The 21206-nt window shown below is 43.0% G+C and overlaps 1 long non-coding RNA gene across 1 annotated transcript; it reads right to left on the bottom strand.

Moving 5' to 3' along the window:
* Positions 1-282: 282 nt before the first annotated feature.
* LOC308413421 lies at positions 283-12391 on the bottom strand. The gene is made up of 3 exons (XR_013974846.1): positions 12255-12391; positions 9371-9460; positions 283-381 (listed from the first exon to the last, which is right to left on the bottom strand). It is a non-coding gene; the product is annotated as an uncharacterized lncRNA (long non-coding RNA).
* Positions 12392-21206: the final 8815 nt, after the last annotated feature.

Here is a 21206-nt window from a genome sequence, read left to right on the forward strand (position 1 = left end):
CTACGTGCTCGCGGAGACGGTGGCTCAGGGGAGGAGCCCTTCCCTGGATGTTATCTAGGGTTACCCTGGCTGGTATATGGGGGCCGGTGAGGGCAGAGAGAAACTCGTTCTGTCTACAGAGTGAGTGATCGTCGCACCTTGGAGCCTTAGTTTCCTTATTTGTTTCCTGAGTGCCAAGTCAGGATCTTCCCCAGTGTTCTTGAGGAGGCACTCGATACAGATAAAGGCATTTACTAGGCCAGAACGGATTTAAGAAAAAAAAAAAAAAAAAAAAAAAAAAGAGGCGGGTCATGGTGACTCAGACCTTTAATTCCAGCGCTTCTGAGGCACACAGGTCTACACCGTGAGTTCCAGCCCTGCCATGGTTACCACGTAGAAACCCTGTCTCAAAAAAAAAAAAAAAAAGGTTGAAGACTGACAGTGGTGGGTTGGAGAGATGACGGCTGGACAGTAAAGAGCACTGGCTGTTCGTCTAGAGGACTCTGGTTCAATTCCCAGCACCTATATGGCCGCTCACAGTTGTCTGTAACTCCAGTTTCAGGGGATCCAACACCCTCACAGAGACATACCGGCAAAAAAGAAAATCAATGCACAAAATAAAAAAAGAACAGACAGTGGACAGATGGAGGAAAGGTGGGGAGGGAGGGAGGAAAGAAGGAGGGGGGAGAGGGAGATGGAAAGAGCAGGGGGAGAAAGAGGTGTGTTCCCTTAGAGAACAATTGTGGGGGTTTGTTTTGGTTTTTGTTTGTTTTTAGGCGAAGTTAAGCTTCCTAGACCTTTCTTTTGGGATCCAACCTGAACGGAGGTGAAGGTGGCAGGCAGCCCGCTATTTTTTTCCCTCTCTGAAACTGGCCATTTGGGTGGGGCCCCAGGAGTTAGGCTTAATTGTAAGATGGACCCTCCCCCCCATAAGTCACCAGGCCCGACTGCTAGTGAGTGGGTCATTTCACTTTTAATTTTTAGCCTTTTTGTCTCCATAGCTAGAGGTCTGTTGAGCTCACAACATAATTCAGTCAGTACAGTTAAGCAGAAAGACAGGCTACAGAACCAGTTCTGTGGTTAAGTATCTTGCTGCTCCCTCCTGTAAGGTTGTCCTTCTGTGGCACAGGCGGGCTCTCCCGTCATATACGAGTAATAAAATTAATAAAGTACAGCAAAAAGAAAGACACTTCGTGGGCGGAGGTTCCCGGAGCAGGAGTTCAAGGCTAGCCTTGGCTACAGAAAGTTCCAGGCTAGCACGAAGAAGAGGAGGAGGAGAAATAGAAGAAATAAACAAGTGTGAATTTTGAGAAGATCAAACAAAAGCCCATTGTGTCTAGTGGGAACATCTGCATATCTATTTATTTATTTATTTATTTATTTTTGTGCAGGATCAAGCTCTGCCCCAGCTCATTAAGGGCAAGTGTGCTGCCCAGAAGCCACACCCTAGTCCACAACGAGAAAGCTTGAGACTCACATATTTTTGCATTAAGTTTACTTTCACCCGTATGAAGTGGAGACTGAAGGGTTCTTTGGAAAGTCAGTGGTGGTGGTTGGTATCTTGCTGGGGCAAAGGAGTGTTTTCCTGAAGTGGACACGGGTGAAACAGACTCATGAATAAACATTTCGCTGAAGCAAACACAGGAGAAAGGACGGTCTGCTAAAGCAAACACAGGAAAGGACGTGTGATGAAGGACAGCCAGGGCTACGTATTGATACTGTCGCACACAAAACAGCAAGCAAGCAAAGGAACAGAAAGTTGTTTGTGGTGGGAGGCAGGTATAGGAACCGGCTGGCTGCAGTGGCTCTTTTTGGTAGCCCTGTGCTGCCATCTTGTGGCAAAAACGTTCAACTGCCCCTCCCACCTGACTTTCCACGTATCTGATAATTTAGGACTTATTTTTTTAACCCCACTCTGCCCCACCCCCCCATCCCTCTTTGTCCCCCAGACAGGGTCTAGCCACATAATTCAGGCCTGTCTGGAACTTGGGATCCTCATGTTTCTGTGGGTCGCCCTGATGATGCTGTTTGTATTTGATGCTAATTACGCTTGAATCACAGACTCAGCTGATTGGAACGCTCTCCCCATTTTTTTTTTATTGAGTATTTTCTTACATTTCAAATGTTATTCCCTTTCCCGGTTTCCTCTCTGGAATTCCTTATCCCAACCCCCCTCCCCCTGCCTCTATGAGAGTGTTCCCCATCCACCCACTCCCTCCCATCTCCCTGTCCATTTTAACTTGTAAAATGAAGGCACAGAAAATTATAGATCAGAATAAGAGACAGAAAGATGAGAATGAAGGTGGGAGACAGGGGCTGGAAGATACATCAGCTCGCAGACCAGACTGAGCAGCAAAGAGAAAATAATGAGGTTTGGAAGCAAGAATTGGAGAATAACCTTTTAAAATTAATCAATTGAAATAAAATGGACAGCAGACTATCAGAATTGCAATATGAAGAAGAATTCAAATGTGGGTGCAGAACCTTGAACAGAGGGGCTGGAGAGATTGCTCAGTGGTTAGAGCACTGACTGCTCTTCCAGAGGTCCTGAGTTCAAATCCCAGCAGCCACATGGTGGCTCACAACCATCTGTAATGGGATCCGGTGCCCTCTTCTGGTGTGTCTGAAGACAGCTACAGTGTACTAATATATAATAAATAAATGAATCTTTAAAAAAAAAAAAAAAAGAACCTTGAACAGAGAATACAGGAACTCAAGGAACAGGAGGAGCTCCAAAAGGAGAGATATGAATCTTCTTAAGGTAAGAATTTAAAATTTCAATTAAGGAAAATACTCAAGTAGAGACAGAAGGAAAAATTAGAGAAAGCCAACTGAAAGTTGTTAGAAAGTAAACTTTAGTCTATCCGGTTAATGTACAAGAAAGACCTTCAGATGAAGACCATCCACACGGTTATCAGGAATTTGAATGGCAACCCGTGGTTGTACTAGAACTGGGGAAATTTAAGGAAAGTGTCACTAGTTTTGGAATGCACTCTCCATTTGTGAAACAAATCATGATTTCGTGGGCTATTAAAAATAGAATAATCCCCCAAGACTGGAGAGATATGGCAAGAGCAACCCTAGAGCCTGCGTCACGTTTACAATGGTTCTCGTGGTGGAGAGAAGAGGCAAGAGAGACAGCCTGACAAAATAGAGCCAGGGGTAGAGGTTTCCACAGATCAGCTGTTTGGCGAAGGTCGCTTTGCTGAGGTAGAAGTGTGGGCTGTGTATGATGAAGAAACTCTGGCATTATGTCGGTTGTCAGCCTTAAAGGCCCGGGACAAAGTCGCAGAATCAGGGAAAAGACTTGAACCATTCATTCATGTCATACAGGGTCCTAAAGAGACCTTCCCTGACTTCTTACAAAGGCTAACCTCAGCTGTGGAAAGGGATGTATCAGACTCAGCAGCAAGAAAGGCAATAACTGAATCTTTTAGCCTTTGAAAATTCGAATACTGTATGCAGGGAAGTTATCAGACCACTGAGGGCAAGGTTAGCATCAGTAGATGGATGAATCAGTAGATGGATGGATTAGATATACAGGTGATGTTGGATCCTGCTCACCTGACATAACTGTAATGGGAGAAGCTGCCACTAGACAGCTAGAGGTGACCCAAGATTTCAAATGTTTTAACTGTGGTGAGCAGGGTCATCTCAGATATAACTGCAAGAAAAACCAAAATAATACCAAAAAGGGGACCTATGCCTTCTGGAATATGTCAAAGATGTGGCAAAGGCCTGTATTTGACCAGGGAATGTAGAGCAATAACAGGCAAATGGGGCAACACCCTGCCAAAAATCTCCCAGGAGGGGCCTCTTGAAGGCCCCAATGCCAGGCAGGGAGTGTTCTCTTCCTCAGAACAATTAAATGTCACTGCTCCAAAAATAGATGTTCTGAGACCAGACAAGGCTGAGGTAAGTTCTGTAGACAATTCCAAAAGCCTCAGAGGGAGCCCAAAATGATTATTTTGGCTAACTTCTATAGAGGATCAAAGGCCAAAACTAAAATTACTAGTGAACAATATAGAAATTGAAGGAATGGTTGACACTAGAGCAGATGTCACCATCATCTCTCCAAAATCTTGGCCTGCTAGTTGGCCACTTCAAGAAGTGGATATACAATTTCAAAGCGTTGGGACTTTACCCCAAATCAAGCAAAGCACCAGGTGACTTAAATGTATAGGACCAGAAGGTCAGGTAGGAAAATTGAGGCCATATGTGGCTGACATAGCCATTAACTTATGGGGAAGAGATCTATTACAGCAGTGGCAAGCCCAAATTAACATCCCTTCAGTTTCAGTGTCTGGCAATGAAACCGTAAGACTTCTAATAAAAATTTTAAATTAATCAGAGAACATTATCAAAGGCAGTTACAGACTGTCCAGGCTGTCCATAAACAAGATACAACAGAGGCTGACAATTTAGCTCTACCCCCAAGGAGCCACTGCTGCTAAGACACCAACAGCCTTGCCACTAAGGTGGCTGACTGACCAACCCATTTGGATTGATCAATGGTCTATGACAAAGGAAAAACTACAGGCATCAAAACAGCTAGGCCAGGAATACCTGGAGGCTCAGCTTACAGAGGAGTCCACCAGCCCTTGGAATTCTCCAGTATTTGTCATTAAAAAGAAATCAGGCAAATGGAGGATGTTGACAGATCTCAGCTTGATTAATAAGATTATTCAACCAATGGGTTCCCTGCAGCCTGTGATCCCACTGCCTTCTTTATTACCTAAGGAATGGCTGATCACAGTGATTTATCTAAAAGATTGTTTTTTCACAATTCCTCTGCATGAATATGATAAAGGTTTGTTTTCTCAGTACCTTCCTTTAATAGAGTTCTCCCAGTAAATAGATATCATTGCGAAGTCCTGCAACAAGGAATGTTAAATAGCCCTACCTTATGTCAGGATTTTATACAACAGCTACTGGAGATGATTCGCAAACAATTTCACCAATCTATTATTTATCATTATATGGACAGTATATGGCTGATCCAGATATAAATATCCTGGAAGCAATGTTTGATGAAATAATAAAAAAAAAAAAAAAAAAAAAACTTGCCTTGCTGGGGATTGCAAATAGCCCCTGAAAGAATACAAAGGGGGGATTCTATTAATTATCTAGGGTATCAAATAAGTCTGCCAAGGGTTAGGCCACAAAAGTGCAAATCAGAAGAAACCAATTAAGGACCCTTAATGATTTTCAGAAGTTACTAGGAGATATTAACTGGCTGAGGCCCACAATTGGCTTGGCCACTCAAGAGTTAAGCAATTTATTTCAAACCTTACAAGGTGATGAAGATTTAAATAGCCCAACGAAACTATCAACTGAGGCCGAGAAAAAGTTAGCTTTGGTAGAAAAGAAATTGCAGGATGCACATCTAGATCGTATTGATCCAAAGATGGCCTGCATCTTAGTCATTTTACCTTCTACTCATTCTCCTACAGGAATTCTCATGAAGAGGGAAGATTATATCTTAGAATAGATATTTTTTAGCACATAAACAGAGTAAGAAACTAAAAACCTACATGGAGGTCTGTGAATTGATACTAAAAGGAAAAATGAGACTTCAACAATTAGTTGGAATGGATCCAGCTGAAATTGTGGTGCCTTTTACTAATGCAGAAATTGCCTCCTTATGGGCACAAGATGAACACTGGCAAAGAGCATGCAGTAATTTCTTGGGAGAGATTAACAACAGATACCCTAAAAGCAAGTGACTTCAGTTCATAAAAAGAACATAATAAAGGGAACTTCAATATCTGGAGCCCCTAAATTTTACACTGGTGCCAGTATGTCAGGAAAGGCAGGATATACATCAGAAGATGTAAGTAAGGTAGGTGACTGAGAGTCCCTATAAGTCAGTTCAAAAGTTGAAATTATATGCGATACTTATGGTGTTGTCAGATTTTCAAGAGTCTCTTAATATAGTAACCGACTCTCAATATGCAGAAAGGGCTGTTTTACACATAGAGACTGCTGAACTTATTCAGGATGATTCTGAATTGACTTCACTATTTATTCAGCTACAACAAATAATCAGAAATAGGAGTTATCCAATAGATATAACACACGTAAGATCCCATACAGGTTTGCCAGGCCCTCTGGTGCAAGGTAATAACGAAATTGACCAGCTATTCAAGTGTACTAGAGGCTTCAGAATTCCATTAAAAATACCATGTTAACAGCAAAGGTTTAAAGAAAGAATTCTCTATCACTTTGCAACAAGCCAAGGAAATTGTGAGGTAATGTCCTACTTGCTCATTATATAATTAAACTCCACTGCCTACAGGAAGTATCCCCAAGGGTGTCCAAGGAAATGAAGTTTGGCAGATGGATGTCTTCCATTTTACAGTTTAGTAAACTAAAATATGTGCACCATACTATAGACACATATTCAGGATTTCAATGGGCAACTGCCTTATCGTCTGAAAAGGCTGATTCTATAATTACACATTAAAAGTTATGGCCATTATGGGAATACCCATTCAAATTAAAATGGAAAATGGTCCAGTGTATATCTCTAATAAGATGAAGCAGTTTTTTAATATTATAATATAAAACATGTTACAAGCATTTCACACAATCCTACAGGACAAGCAATTGTCCGGATGTCTAATTGAACTCTAAAGGAGATGCTTATTAGGCAAAAGGGGGGCAACAAAACCCCCCAGAGATAGACTACGTAGTGCCTTATTAACCTTAACATTTTTAAATGCTAATGAACAAAACAGCACAACTGCTGAAAGACACTGTATTGTAGGAAAAAAACACTGAACTAAACCAGCCTGTTTATATTAAGAATATCCTGACATCAGAATGGAAAATGGGGAATGTATTATGCTGGGGGAAGGGTTATGCCTATGTTTACACAGGAAAAGAAAAGCTGTGGGTTCCTCCCAAGTTGATAAAGATCAGACATGACCAAGGGAGACCTCCTGAAGACCTTCGTGACCGAGAAGAAAAGGGAGACTGACACAATCAACAAATAGGTGATGTATAGGTGGTAATGTTTATGTCTCCATATATAGAGACAGCTGTGGAACCGGCTGAGACTAAAATGTCTAGACACCGCCAATAGCATTTATTGGGAACAAATTTCTCATAACTTGTTATTACATACCATACTTTAAGATGGCATGTATACAGAATTATATTACAGTTTGATTATGTGATCTAACTAACCTGAAGAAAGACGGTCAATTTTATTAATCTTCATTAACCAATCCGTGCACCCTGCACACTTCATGTGGATGTTTTTACAGAACTATATGATATTTGTAAGTTTTGTGTGCTGCAGGATGGAAGAAGAGAAAGACAGCCCTGAAGAAATCCATACTCTGGGATACTGAGATTCTGGGAGCTTCCATTTCTGCTCCTTGTTTGATTCTACCTCAGCTACATCAAAGCTGCTTCTCTTAAAGACTTGCTTCCTGAACTTTTCCAGAACAGCTAGTTCGTTTATCCAGCCTTTCAGATTGTCATAGTCAAGATGTCAGCTAAGCAGTGAACTTTCTCAGCAGCGGGTGACTGGAAGGCAAATGATGCCAGCTAGCTCTACTTTGACAAAACCAATTTTTCTATTTCTTTTTGGGCCCCCGGAAGGGAATTCTTCTCCCCAATTCAGCTGGAAGCAGATAAGAGAAGATCTTCGTCCCAGTTCCCTATGTTGGGGTGGATGGTTCTGGTTATTTTATGAATTATAGATACGTTGTCTTTAAGAGATACTTTATACAAATGTAGCTTTGGACAGGAAGGGAACTAGAGAGTTTAAATTCAGGGATTTCTACATTTCCTTTCCTCTTCTCTATCCATTCTTCTTAGGTAAAAGGGAAGTGTATGGAAGAGAAAGGGGGGATATAGTAATATCATAGAAGTTAGAGAAATAGACAAATAGGGATAGGTTAGCAAACTTACTTTTAAACAAAATATTACATAGCTATATCTTATATTGGTAAAAATTTTGGAGTTGATACAAAGTTGAAGTTATAATTTCTTATATTGGTACAGAATTTATTTGATACAAATTTAAGGTTTTCATTGGTATGAATTTCTTATTAATATAAAATTGGGATTAATATTGTCACTTTCATATAGGAATTGTGCCTATACAACACACTGAAGAATACAAGGTTTAGACCCAGTCCTATAACTTCTAGTATAAGCTGTTTTTAGATAATTAAGCATTATGAGTTAAGGGCCAGATAGTAAACTCATGGTTCTGAGTTAATTAAAAGGGTGTTTTTGAGATAATTCAATAAAAAATGGCTGAGAGTAGTCAAGGCTTCACAGTTCAGAAATGTTTTGTGTAGGTAGATAGTCTTCAAAGGTGTCAGAAGTCCACATAATATGAGGTTTATGGACATTTCTTTATTAAAGATCCTTTGACTAGAGACCTGTCTACTCCTGACAGCACCCCTTCTTGGAGTCTAAGAAGAAATTGAGCATCAATGGAGTTGCTCCAATTGTAGTGAGAGGCAAGAATTGTCCCAATTCATCTACAGACAAAATACTGTCCAGAAAAAAAAGGGGGGCAGGGCTGGAGAGATGTCTCAGTGGTTAAGAACACTGACTGCTCTTCCAGAGGGCCTGAGTTCAAATCCCAGCAACCACATGGTGGCCCACAACCATCTGCAATGAGATCTGATGCCCTCTTCTGGTGTGTCTGAAGACAGCTACAGTGTACTTATAGATAATAAATAAATATTTTTTTTAAAAAAAGGACAAACTATGCAGAATAGTTGACTGATAATATCTGCCAAGACAAGGTAATCAGTCCTTGAAAATTCTGCATTACAAAGGTCTGTCAGATGATCCTGGGCCAGAAGGTTGAAGACCGATGCTCCAATGTTTTGAGGGAAGAGGGACTGTCCAGGTGATCAGTGGTCTCTATAAATTGGCTAAGTTTTAGAAGCTGTGTTTTGTGCTTCTCATATTGTCAGGTACTATTAGTTGTTCTTGGATTTCTGATTGAGTTGAAGACTGGTTGAAATCCAAGCTGTTTAGTATTGAGAAAGATGATATAGATTTGAGAGGATGGTTTTCAGATGGCATACAATCTAAAACTAGGACGTAAGTCAGGTATAGAAGTATAAGCCTTTTAAGTTAGGATAGATGGCAGAGTGCTTTATTTAATGACAAAATTGATGGACTGGGTGTTAAGTGTATTGGAGAGGTGGCTCACTGGTTAAGTGCACTCGCTGCTCTTCCAAAGAACCTGGGTTCAGTTCCCCAGATGCCCATGGTGGCTCACAACCATCTGCCACTCCAGCTCTAAGGGATCAGATACTCTCTTTTAGCCTCTTTGGGTAACCAGGCATACACATGGTTGCCACACTGTCCTGTTAGCCCTGTGACTTCTCCAATAAGACCAGGTCTTACTTACCTGGGTGCCAAGGACAAGTCATATAATTTGTAACCATCCATGGCTCTTTCCCTTGCTCCAATAAGATGTCAGGCTTAGAAATGACAAGTCCTGTTCATGGGAAAGGAAGCGAAGCATGATCAGACTGTTGAAATTTCAAACTCTGGGGACTGGAGAGATGGCTCAGTGGTTAAGAGCACTTTCTGGTCTTCCAGAAGACCCAAGTTTGGTTCCCAGCACCCCTCCTGGCAGCTCACAACTATCGTACCTGCAGCTCCAGGGGATCGGATGTCCTCTTCTGACCTCCAGAAGCCCCGGTACACATATACACATAAACAAACAAATGAAAAATGTCGTAAAATGCTTGAATGTACATAGTGGCTGGGCACAGTGGTGACTTTGATCCTAGCACTTGGGAGGCAGACACAGGTAGATATCTGTGATCAGCCTGGCCTACCCAGTGAGTTCTAGGGCTACACAGAAAAACCATATCTTAAAAAAGAAAGCAACAAAAAGTGGGGGGGGGGGGGAAGTAGTGTATTAATGCCAGTGGTCCAGCACTCCGCTTGTACAATCATGAGATTAATCTCCAGTTTGCATCTGTTCACTCACAGCACCCGAGGTCTTTAGTACCTAATGGGTTATATGGTTTTTTTTTTCTTCTTTTGTTGTTGCTTTTTGAGACAGGGTCTTATGAGCACAGGCCTATGTCTCACTCTATAGCTGGGAATGGCCTTGCACTTCTGATCCTCCTGCCTCTACCTCCCAAGAACTAAGATTATAAATATGTGTCTTGGGCTGGAGAGATGGCTCAGTGGTTAAGGGAACCGTCTGCTCTTCCAGAGGTCCTGAGTTCAATTCCCAGCAACCACATGGTAGCTCACAACCATCTGTAATGGGATCTGATGCCCTCTTCTGGTGTGTCTGAAGACAGCTACAGTGTACTCATATTCATAAAATAAATAAATAAATCTAAAAAAAAACCCAACAAAACAAACAAAAATATGTGTATCCTTCCTTTTCTTTGAGATAGAGTTACACTGTGTTACTCTGACTGGCCCAGAACTCACTAGACACAGAGATCCTCCTGCCTCTGCCTCTCGAGACTGGCTAATTGTTTCCATCTCCACTCAGACCGTGACTGACGAAAAGGTTCAGGCTTTCCCAAGCTGATCCATTCAGGAAAATGTCTTTGAAATGTGGAGATGAAGAAAGGCAGTATGGGATATGGGAAACTAGAGCTTTCAGTCTACGCCACAGACAGAGTGCATGATTACAGATCGGTCAATATCTTCTTCTGAGGAGCAGGGCTCTCGTGTTTCTCAGTCAGACTGGAAAATAAACGAAATCTAGCTGAGCAGGGTCTCATAAATTATTGAAACCATGACCGGGTGTGGTGACTTAAGCCTATTATCCTAATACTTGGCAGAATAGGGTAGAAGCAGGAGGCTGGAGAGTCATCTTTCTTTACACCCACAGCTGGGTTTGCAAGCAGCCTAAGTTACCCATCTTAAAATAACCCTCCCCGCCCAGCCCCAAAGGTATAAAAGGCTGCATGCAAAAGAATAGTCACTCCACTCATAAGGATGTTTAGATGGCACATTTGGATAACAAATATATTGGTGTTTCTTTTTTCATACCACACGCATGTGATAGACATGTGAGGTTTTGTTTCTTTGGTTTGGTTTCCGATGGGGGGGGCAGAAAAGGGCATTTTGAGACAGGGTTTCCCTGTGTAGCCCTGGCTATCCTTGATCGATCTCAGAGATCTGCCTGCCTCTGCCTTCCAAGTGCTAGGATCAAGGGAGTGCGCCATGGCAACCAGCTTATGGGAGACATGTTTTTATGTCTGTGATAGACATGTTTTGTACGCAGTTTCTGACGGCATGAAATACGGTCTTTAGTTTATGTGTATGGGTGTTTTGCACGTATGTCTGTGCATCACGTACATGCCTGATACCTGTGGAAATCACAGGGCTGATCCCCTGGAACTGCAGTTAGATGGTTGCAAACCAACATGTGAGTGTGGGAACGGAATCCAGATCCTCTGGAAGTGCAACCAGTATTCTCAAGCATGGAGCCATCTCTCCAGCTCCATGAAATACGTCTCTTTTTTCTTTTCTATTCTTTCTTTCTTTCTTTCTTTCTTTCTTTTTTTTAAAGAGGGCATGACATAAATCAGTATAGGAAGGTCACTGGAAAAGACCGTCTCCTCTTCAGTCCCATGAATGGTTATGAGAAAGTAAGCTACCATCTTTTTCAAGAGGAGGTCTTCCTTTCCTCTGCTACTCTGTGAGAGCACTGTATATAATGCTGAGAAGAGGGAGCTACAGAAGGAGGCGGGGCTCCATCACTTGCTCCCTGAGAGCAGGCATTTTGACATACCACAGGGTGTTCATATGTTCTGAAGGTTAGAAGGGATTGCAAGGCTGGGGAGATGGCTCAGCATGTAAGGGCCCCTACTGCAAAATCTGATGATCCGAGTTTGATCCTGGGATCCACATGGTATAAGGGGAGAACTGACTCCTGATACTGTTCTCGGACCTCTATACTGTACAGCAGTTTGTATACCACACCACCCACCAACCAACCAATTAATCAGCTAACTAACCAACCAACCAACCAACTAAGCAAGCAAGCAACCAACCAACCAGCCAATTAACCAGCTAACTAACCAACCAACCAACCAACCAACCAACCAATCAACTGTAAACAAAGCCCAGGCAAGTGGTGCACCACCCCTTTAATCCCAACACTTGGGAAGCAGAGGCAGGTGGATCTCTAGGAGTTCCAAGACAGTCCGGTCTACAGAGGGAGTTCCAGGACAGCAGTCTCTACACAGAGAAACCCTGTTTCAAAAAGCCCAAACAAACAAACACAAAAACAAAATGAATTTTTGACCTACCTGAAGGGCCATGGCATTCAGGACAAACTGACCTACTCTGATTTCTCCTTCTGGATAAATAAAGAGTCTTGAAAAAGGAGGATGCAGAGGAATAAAGCCCCCGATATGCTCACAGACAAGTTCAGTCCTGAAGGCTGAGGCCTGTGAAACATAGAAAGAATCCTGCGCTTGCCTCCCTTCCCATAACCCCCACGTAAAGAAAAGAACAAGAGATACAGATGGAAATGTCTCCAGACAGAGTATATTTAAATCACTGGAAGAAGTAATGATCTCCAGTAACAGAGGGAACACTAGGGCTGTATTACAGAGGCTCACAGATAACCACACACACACACACACACACACACACACACACACATACACACATATACATACACAAACATATACATGTACACACATACACACACATACACATACACAAACATATACATGTACACACACATACACAAAGTTCTCTCAGTTTGATGCCAGCTAGAGGTCTCCAAAGCTAGTTCCAGGACAGCCAAGGCTACACAGAGAGACCCTGTGTGGTAATTTGAATATGCTTGGCCCAGGAAGTGGCACTTGTTATTTGGTGGTGTAGCCCTGTTGGGAGTAGGTGTGTCACTGCGGGTGTGGGCTTTAAGACCCTCATCCTAGCTGCCTGGAATCCAGTCTTCTCCTAGCAGCTTTCAGATGAAGATGTAGAACTCTCAGCTCCTCCTGCTTCATGCCTGCCTGGATGCTGTCATGTTCCCACTTCGATGATAATGGACTGAACCTCTGAACCTGTGAGCCAGCCCCAATTAAATGTTGTCCTTATAAGAGTTGCTTTGGTCATGATATCTGTTCCCAGCAGAGCAGAAAACCACTAACTAAGACGTACTGTTATGAAAAACCTTCCAAAAAGGGGGAGAAAGGTCAGGGGAAGGAGAATAAAAGAATAAAACCCGATGCTTTTTGAACTTGGTTTTGGATGTTCAATAGCTAACCACTGAGATGTAGTCTCAGCTCAGCATCACCTTCTTAGAAAACAGGAGAAAGGAATCATGCCTGACCACGGCACTGTTGGACAGATGTCTAGGGGATGAAGGTCAGAGAAGGCTGAGCATTCAGTCCAAGCTCAGTGTCACCTTGTAAAGGCGAGATCACTACTGTCCAGGGCCAGAATCTGCCATTTACAGCATCTCCTGGGGCCAGAACTGTAGTTATAGACAGATCACATTGACATATTTGGCTGCTGCAAGACATGTCACACGAAAATGTCCACACATCAACTCTTTACTTTTTAGAAATAGTTTTTTTAAAAATATATTTATTTTACATATATGAGTACATTGTAGCTATCTTCAGACACACCAGGAGAAGGCATCAGATCCCATTACAGATGGCTGTGAGCCACCATGTGGTTGCTGGGAATTGAACTCAGGACCTCTGGAAGAGCAGTCAGTGCTCTTAACTGCTGAGACATCTCTCCAGCCCCTAGAGATAATTTTTTAATAATTTATTTTATGTTCATGGGTGTTTTGCCTGCGTGTATGTCTGTGAGAGGGTGTCAGATCCCCTGAAACAAGAGTTAGACAGTTGTGAGCTGCCACGTGGGTGCTAGAAATTGAACCTGGTCCTCTGGAAGAGCAGCCAGTGCCCGTAACCACTGAGCCATCTCTCTAGCCCTAGAAACAATTTTAATCTTTGTGTGTGTGCACATATTCAGGTATGTGTGTGCAATGCCATTTATGTGGAGGGCAGTGTAGAGTATTGGGTGTTGGTTCTAGACGTCTGCCTTGTGGTCTGAACACTGCTACATACTCTGGGCTAGATTATCTGCAAGCTTTTGGAGACTCTTGTCTCTGAGTCCCATAGGAGCTTAGATTACAGGAGAATTACAAACACAATATGGCAACTGACATGTACCACAAGAACTTCACCCTCTTTAACACACTCTACAGGAGTATATACCACAGTGATTAGCATCATTCACACTTTTGAGACACACAAAGACACAGTCACAGTTACATACCTCCATACACCCCAATTTTGCACGCTACTGTGATACAGTCACTTCCCTAACATTCCTAAAGGCACTACCTATGTAGTCACAATCACACATGGTGGCATATGGCAGAAGGCATATACTCTGCAACATCCGTAGCCATTACTGAACATTCACTCAGGAGTCAGTCACTCATTAGCAAAGATAGTCCACACCCGCATACACACAGCATTATGCACTGTCACAAAGTCCTTTCCCCTCCCTCCCTCTTTTCTCCATGAACACAGGGATACCCATGCAGTGCCGACGCAGAGCCACAGACACAGAACACAGCACCCAGTATTACACAAGGTCACTTAACCCAGAGATACAAACACAGTCACAGTTACAACCATATCCACAACTCCCAAGAATAAAGGCTATCGGGCACATAACACACTACAGGACCATGGGATAACACCTCTACAATCACAAGATCCCAAGAACACATAACATCACATATGTTTGCACAGCAACCATCAGATACACACACAGGTGAGTACAGCAGCACACTTACAAACATTCACAACCAGTCGCAACCACAATCAAAACCACGATTAGAATCCCGCAGCCCAGTCCTGCTCGGGCCTGCAGAGCTCCAAGGTTCGGGACACGCCTGGTCCCAGCCCAGGACTCCCAGACCACTCACCTTTGGCCTCTGTAGAAGGTACGTGAGTTGGCCAAAGCTAAAGATTTCGCAATGTCAACTAGCTATGAACTCTGGGAAACGTAGTCCACAACCACATACAAAGATGGTGTCCTCTCACCTTGGGGTCTGGGCTCAGTGTATTTTTGAGACGCCGCCCGTGAAGTACCAAAGAAGAAGCCCCCACTCCAAACACTCCAGCAGGCGTGAGCTTATTTGGGTCCAAGTGACAACAGTCTACTCTAAGAAACCCCAAATCAAAAGAAGAGGCGGCTAGGTTTGTGCGTGGGCGGATGCGAGACCCGCAATGTCTTGTGGGAAGTGTAGTCCAACGTCGGAGAAGCAGTATTGCTGATAATAGACAACAGCCTGGCTGGGCTTCAGTGAACAAGCCCCGAGGTGTCGCGGAGGCTTCTGGGAGTACTCGCTCACTCCCTGAGTGCGCAGACGCAGGGGCAGCGAGTGGACATTTTGGTCTTTGTCCGCGGGTCAGCGCGGCTGTCGGGTCCACGTGGCGCCAAAGTAGGAGGTGGGATCTGGGCGTCCTGGGTCGGTGGGGCCGGGGAGGTTGGAGGGGTGTGTTTCCGATCCTTGGAGGTGTAGCGCGGGGGTCAAGGAGTGGGCTGGAGAGCATCGGGCCTTGGCGAGGGGCGGGGGTGGGGGCCTCTAGGAACGCTTGAGCGTTTGAGACTGAATTTGACCGCAAAGTTTCACCCACTATTTGGGATTATTGAGTGAGATGGAGCTGGGTGGACGATTGTGGGTGGCCGTGCTTCATGAGGCGGTGTGGAGACCCATGTTGGAAGTATCACGTCTGCGCGGTAGTTCCCGGGTCCAAAGTGCTGATAATTATAACGGGGCCATCTTCCAGAAGAGCGTCCGTTTTATTTGAATACTTGAAAGGTGGGACGAAGCTAAGGGGTAAATCATTTTAAAACTGTATTTATTGATAGTGAGTTTTATACGCCAGGCAGTTGGATTTTGTGATATGTGCAGTAAGCCTTAATAAACATGTTTAGATTTTAAAAGACGATCTTTATACTATAACGCGGTTGTTTATGAGTGGAGATTGAATACAGATTACTGACATGCTTAATTAAAAAATATTTGGTTTGGAATTGTTAGTCTCCGGGGTACCAGCCTTAGACTCCATTTTTGGTTTTTGAGGTATTTAATAGAGCTGTTAGGCAAATTCGGGTTTCATTTTGAAGAGGGTCATTTCCATAAAAACCCAGGATTAAGGAGTATAATTTAGATTTAGGTTAGGCACAGTTCCTCCTTTAAAATAATTATATTTACATTTATTTGTGTGAGCATGTTTGCCACAACACACATAAGGAGGCCTTTGGAATCGGTTTTGTCCTCCACCGTGTGGGTTTGGGGGTTGAATTCAGGTTGTTAGCCTTGGAAGCAAGTGCCTTTGCATCCTAAGCCATCTTGCTGGCCCATGTTCCTCGTTTTTGTTGAAGAAGACTTAGTGATTGTTGTGCTAAATCATAGATGTCATAACTCCTTTCTGAGTCTCTGTGAATTGTGTGGTATATGCAAAAAAAAAAAACAAAAAACCTCTCTCTGCTTTTGCAGTCATTAAAGACATTGTCAGCTTTGGCCTTCTTTTCATGGGAAAAACTTAGCAACTGAGTACCTAATTAAGATTTGCAAGTCAGTAGCTTTCAAATTTATGAGTAGCTGCCACTAGTTGATTGTAAGAAATTTGTAAAAAAAAAAAAAAAAAAAGAAAAGAAAAGAAAGAAAGAAAATAATTAGTGTTTTAAATAGCATTGAAGCTGGGGGCACACACACTCACTCACTCACTCACTCACTCACTCACTCTTTGAATCCCAGCCTTTGGGAGGCAGAGGCAGTCTGATCTCAGAATTTCAGGACCCTCATAACTATACAGAGAAACCCCATCTTTTTGTTTTGTTTTGTTTTTGTGGTACTGTGTACTGAGTGTCCAGTGAACTGTATCCCCAGCCCTAATTTCTGGAAATTAATGCTACAGACGTATCCATATTTGAGTGAAACAATGTAAACAATGTAGGCACAGGTTTGCTTATGACAGCAAAGTTTAGCCTAGAAAAGTATTAGAAACCGTTCACGCTCATCCATTTAGAGGATGGTTCAGTTGACCTCCGACAATAGGCTTATCCAGTAAAATACACAGTTGTGCAAAAGAAGAGGAGAGCGCTTTAGATAGACACTGAGAGGATTCAGCCTGATTAGAACAAGGCTGAGAATGTAGACTGAGGAATAATAGCTATCTCTGTCTTCTGTTGGGGGGGGGGAAACGCTCAAAAGATTTATAAACTTTTCAACATAACTGTTACTGTGGGGGTGAGAAGAATAGGCCAAAGGCAAGTAACTCTGTTTACTTCATACGTACGAGTGTGGTGTGTGTTGTCAAGTCTGTTTCTCAGATCATTTCTTTATGTTTGTGTCTGTGTACGTTTGGACACTAGCAGTGTCTTGAAACCTCAGCACCCTCCTCAAACAAGACCACACCTCTGAATTCTTCCCATATAGTTCTGCCAACTGAGAACCAGTTATTCAAAGACATGACTCCTTGGAGGCTATTTTCACTCCACCAACTACAGGATGCTTTCTTTCATCAGCCTTGCTTTTTAGTACAGTTGCCTTACACTTAGCTGCCGAATGTGGATTCAGCTGACTTACCATATCTTCACTGCACTAATGTCCCTTTTTTTTTTTTTTTTTTGTCATCCTGCTTACCCTGCATAGCTTCCCTTTGCAGACAGATTGGCCTAGAACTTGGTGCGGTCCTCCCACCTCTGCTTCCTGGGTGCTTAGATTACAGGTTTGTGCAGACACGCTCAGCAGCGTGTAGTCTTCGCCCCGTTCCCTGTGCTGTTTTCCAAGTTCACTTTGACAGCTGACTCAGGTATTTTGGCAGAGCTCCACCGTCCCCTGCAGCAGCCTGAGGACTTCCTTAATGGTTTAGGAACCATGACTCAGGTAGTGTCAACTTAAACTATTCTCCGTCAACAGAGCTGGTTCTCTTTCTACTCTGTTGGTAGAAAAGATTAAACTCGGGGTTTCAGTATTCACTTCTACTTGATGAGCCATCTTGTCTGCCCCAGAGTTGGTGTTTATTAAAATATTTAGGGACAGGTTATTATTTAGCACAGGCTGGCTTTGAACTAGCTGTGTAGTAGCTGTCTCTACCCCAGAGCTGTAGAGTTACAGGATGTGCTACCACAAACAATTTCTGTAGAACTGTGGATTGAACCCATAGCTTCCTGTAGGTAGGTCTACAGTCTTCTACATCCTCATGCTCAAGATACTTTAACACACACTTAAAATAAGGCTTAAGAGGAATGAGGGCACACATGCTTGTGAGCTTGTCAAAGAAGAGTGACATCTTACTGTCTTTGCAGGAATCATGTAAGCCATTTCAGTGGATTTGTAGCTATTGTCTTCAAAAGGCTGCTAAGGACGTCACAGGGTTTTTATTGAGGTTACCTGACAAGATTACAGTCGATAAAATAAAATTCCCTCACAGGCTTGCAGGAACTTAGGATAGCTTTTCTGTAAACAATAGTCTGATTTATGATTCCCAGGAATGAGTCCTTACCCAATGTTACATGCGTTCAGGCCTTGAGGTTGGCTCGTTGTTATTAGTATGGAAACTGCTGAGGGGCTGGATATTTGCTGCTTCATTTCAGCAAAGGGCCTGCCGTGTCGGCACGAGGGTCTCAGCTCAGATCTCCAGCGTTCATGCAATAATCCAGGTACACTGGACACTCCGGCTCTTCCTGCCATGAGTAGCTAGGATTATAGGCTTAGCCCCCCCCCCCCTTTTTTTTAAAATAAATTTTAGGATTGGCTTCTCTGGTTCTGGGGAAGGGGAAATGCTCCCCTAAGATTTTCTATTGAGATAGTATTAAATTTATAAAATAATTTCAGGGAAGGCAGCATCTTTGTAATGTTAGACACTCCTATCCATGAGCATCTGCTTTGTTCAGATGGCATTTGGAGCCTTAAGTGCTTACATTAAAAAACCCGAACACACCCCCTTCTATGTGCCACCTCACTGGAGCCCTCAGAGTTCTGAATATTCTTTATACTTCTATATCTTTTCCTCTGTCCTTCATTTCATTTTTTTAGATACTTGAGTCTCCTTAGGCTTTTTTGGTACTTTGTGGTACAAACCATTTTGTTTGACATTTATATCTTCTTGGTAGCTACATTTAATGGGCTTCATCAAATAAGTCCATTATGTTTTAAAAATTCTGCCATGTGGTTTGCAGTTTTGAAGTAAGGACCAGTGAGATGGCTCATGGATAAAGGCACTTGCCACCAAGCCTAGTGACTTAAGTCCTATCTATAGAAGGAAAGAACCACTCACTGTTCCTTATGGGCTTGTGTTAGCTGTGTGATAATTATTTTTGTGCAGTCTTTTTATCTCTTGAATTAATTCCTCATTGTTATACAACTTACTGATTTCTTAAATGGAAAAACACCTTTTTAAGGCGTGTGCTCATGGCTATCTTTTTTTTTTAACTCAGATTTTTCTAAGGGCTCTGTTCTCAAACTTTAGAGACACCGATTGGCTGGGTTTTCTTCATTCTGGAATTTGAGCTATCATAGTTAATATCTGCACACAGTCCTCATACACAGTTCTGTTTTTTCTTTTTCAGACTGCATGCTGTAGTCAGGGTAGTTTTGGACACCTGCGGGGTGCTGGGGTTACAGTGCACACATGCACCTGAGGGTTTAACTTAGAACCACATGAACGCTGGGCAAACATGCTATATACTAAACCATCTGAAGTGTTATAGCTTTTGCCACCAAGCTTAAGAACATGAGTTAAGTGTATATACAGACACTTATATATATGTGTGTGTATGTGTCTGTGTGTTTCCCCATATATATTCCTTATAATGGGAAATCTATATATGATATGCTGTATACATACATATATTTGAAATTAAAGTATAATTACATAATTCTCCCCTTCCTCAAGCCCTCTCATTTCTTCTTCCCTTCTCCTTTTCAGATTCATGGCCTGTGTACATACATATGTGTATGTGTATACATGTATGTGCTCAGTTTATTCAGCGTTACTGGTATGTGTATGATTTCATGGATGACCAATTGGAATTGGATAACCAGTGACAGGGCTCATCTCTGGGGAAGCCTGTTCTCAGCATTCCTTAGTTGCTGTTGGTTCTTTGTTTAGGTGTGGGGCCTGATGAGATGTCCCCCTTTGATGTTGTCCTGTCCGTTGGTGTTGGACCTGCTTAGGTCCTGTTTAGGCAGCCGTGTTGTGGAGTATCAAAGGCAAAGCTTCCTTGTCAGTTATAAAAGACGCAATCCTCTGGCCCTTACTGTCTTCCCACGCTCTCTTCCGTGATGTTCAAGCGTTGTCAGTTTGGACGAGGGGTGAGAGCCATGATGAACCAGATATAAGGACATGTATTGAGAGTGCAGGGAGAGATGGGCAGCTTTACTAAGGGGCAGCGGTAGGGATTCCTATTAGATCCATATCCTCACTAGCCCCAGGAAGTTGGCAAGGTTTCCAGTACCACACATCATTTCCCACCTGATGAGCGTGCCTTAGGTGCACTTAGACAGCTCTTGGTCACCTCCGAGGTATGAGTGTGCCCTCGGGAGAGCTTGCCTGTTGGCTGCTGTTATAGCTCATGGGTGTCACACCGTTGCTTCCTTCTCTGGAACCTTGCACATGTTTAGTACTATGAAAGCTAGTCCTCAGATCACGGGGAATGTTGAAATGATATCAACTGGTAGTATTTGTTACTGCTTACCAGGTATCAGCCATGCTCCTTTAACATGTTCCTTTGTGATCTGTTGTAGAAGCGGCTGAGGACTGACGAGCAACACGGACATCTGGGCGGTCGGGTGACCCCACCGGGAGAGCGGTGAATGCAGGGATTGGAACACCCATTTCTGTGCTCAGACTGCAGTGTTTATCTTTCAGAACAGATGTTGACTTTAAAAAGGCACAACATTTTTCAAAGCTTAAAGCTTTGAACTTGACACATAATTTAGATGTAAACAGAGAGCTGTATGGGAACAAATCCTCTGCTTTGTACGGTTTGGAGATCCTCTACCACAGTCGACTCCTGGTAAGCATGTCTTGTAAGTAGAGTGCGGTGTGGGAAGGCCCGCAGTTCGTTAGTGCAGTGCACAGACCAGAGGAAAAGCCTCTGAATGTCCCTAAAGTGTCCTGTCTCCCTGAACAGAAGTCATACTGAGAGGGAGCCCTGAGTCCCTAAGGAAGATTGAAAAGCCTTTAGCCAGATGAGAGCAT

This window comes from Micromys minutus, assembly GCF_963924665.1.
Source record: "Micromys minutus genome assembly, chromosome: 32".
In the NCBI taxonomy this organism is placed as follows: domain Eukaryota; kingdom Metazoa; phylum Chordata; class Mammalia; order Rodentia; family Muridae; genus Micromys; species Micromys minutus.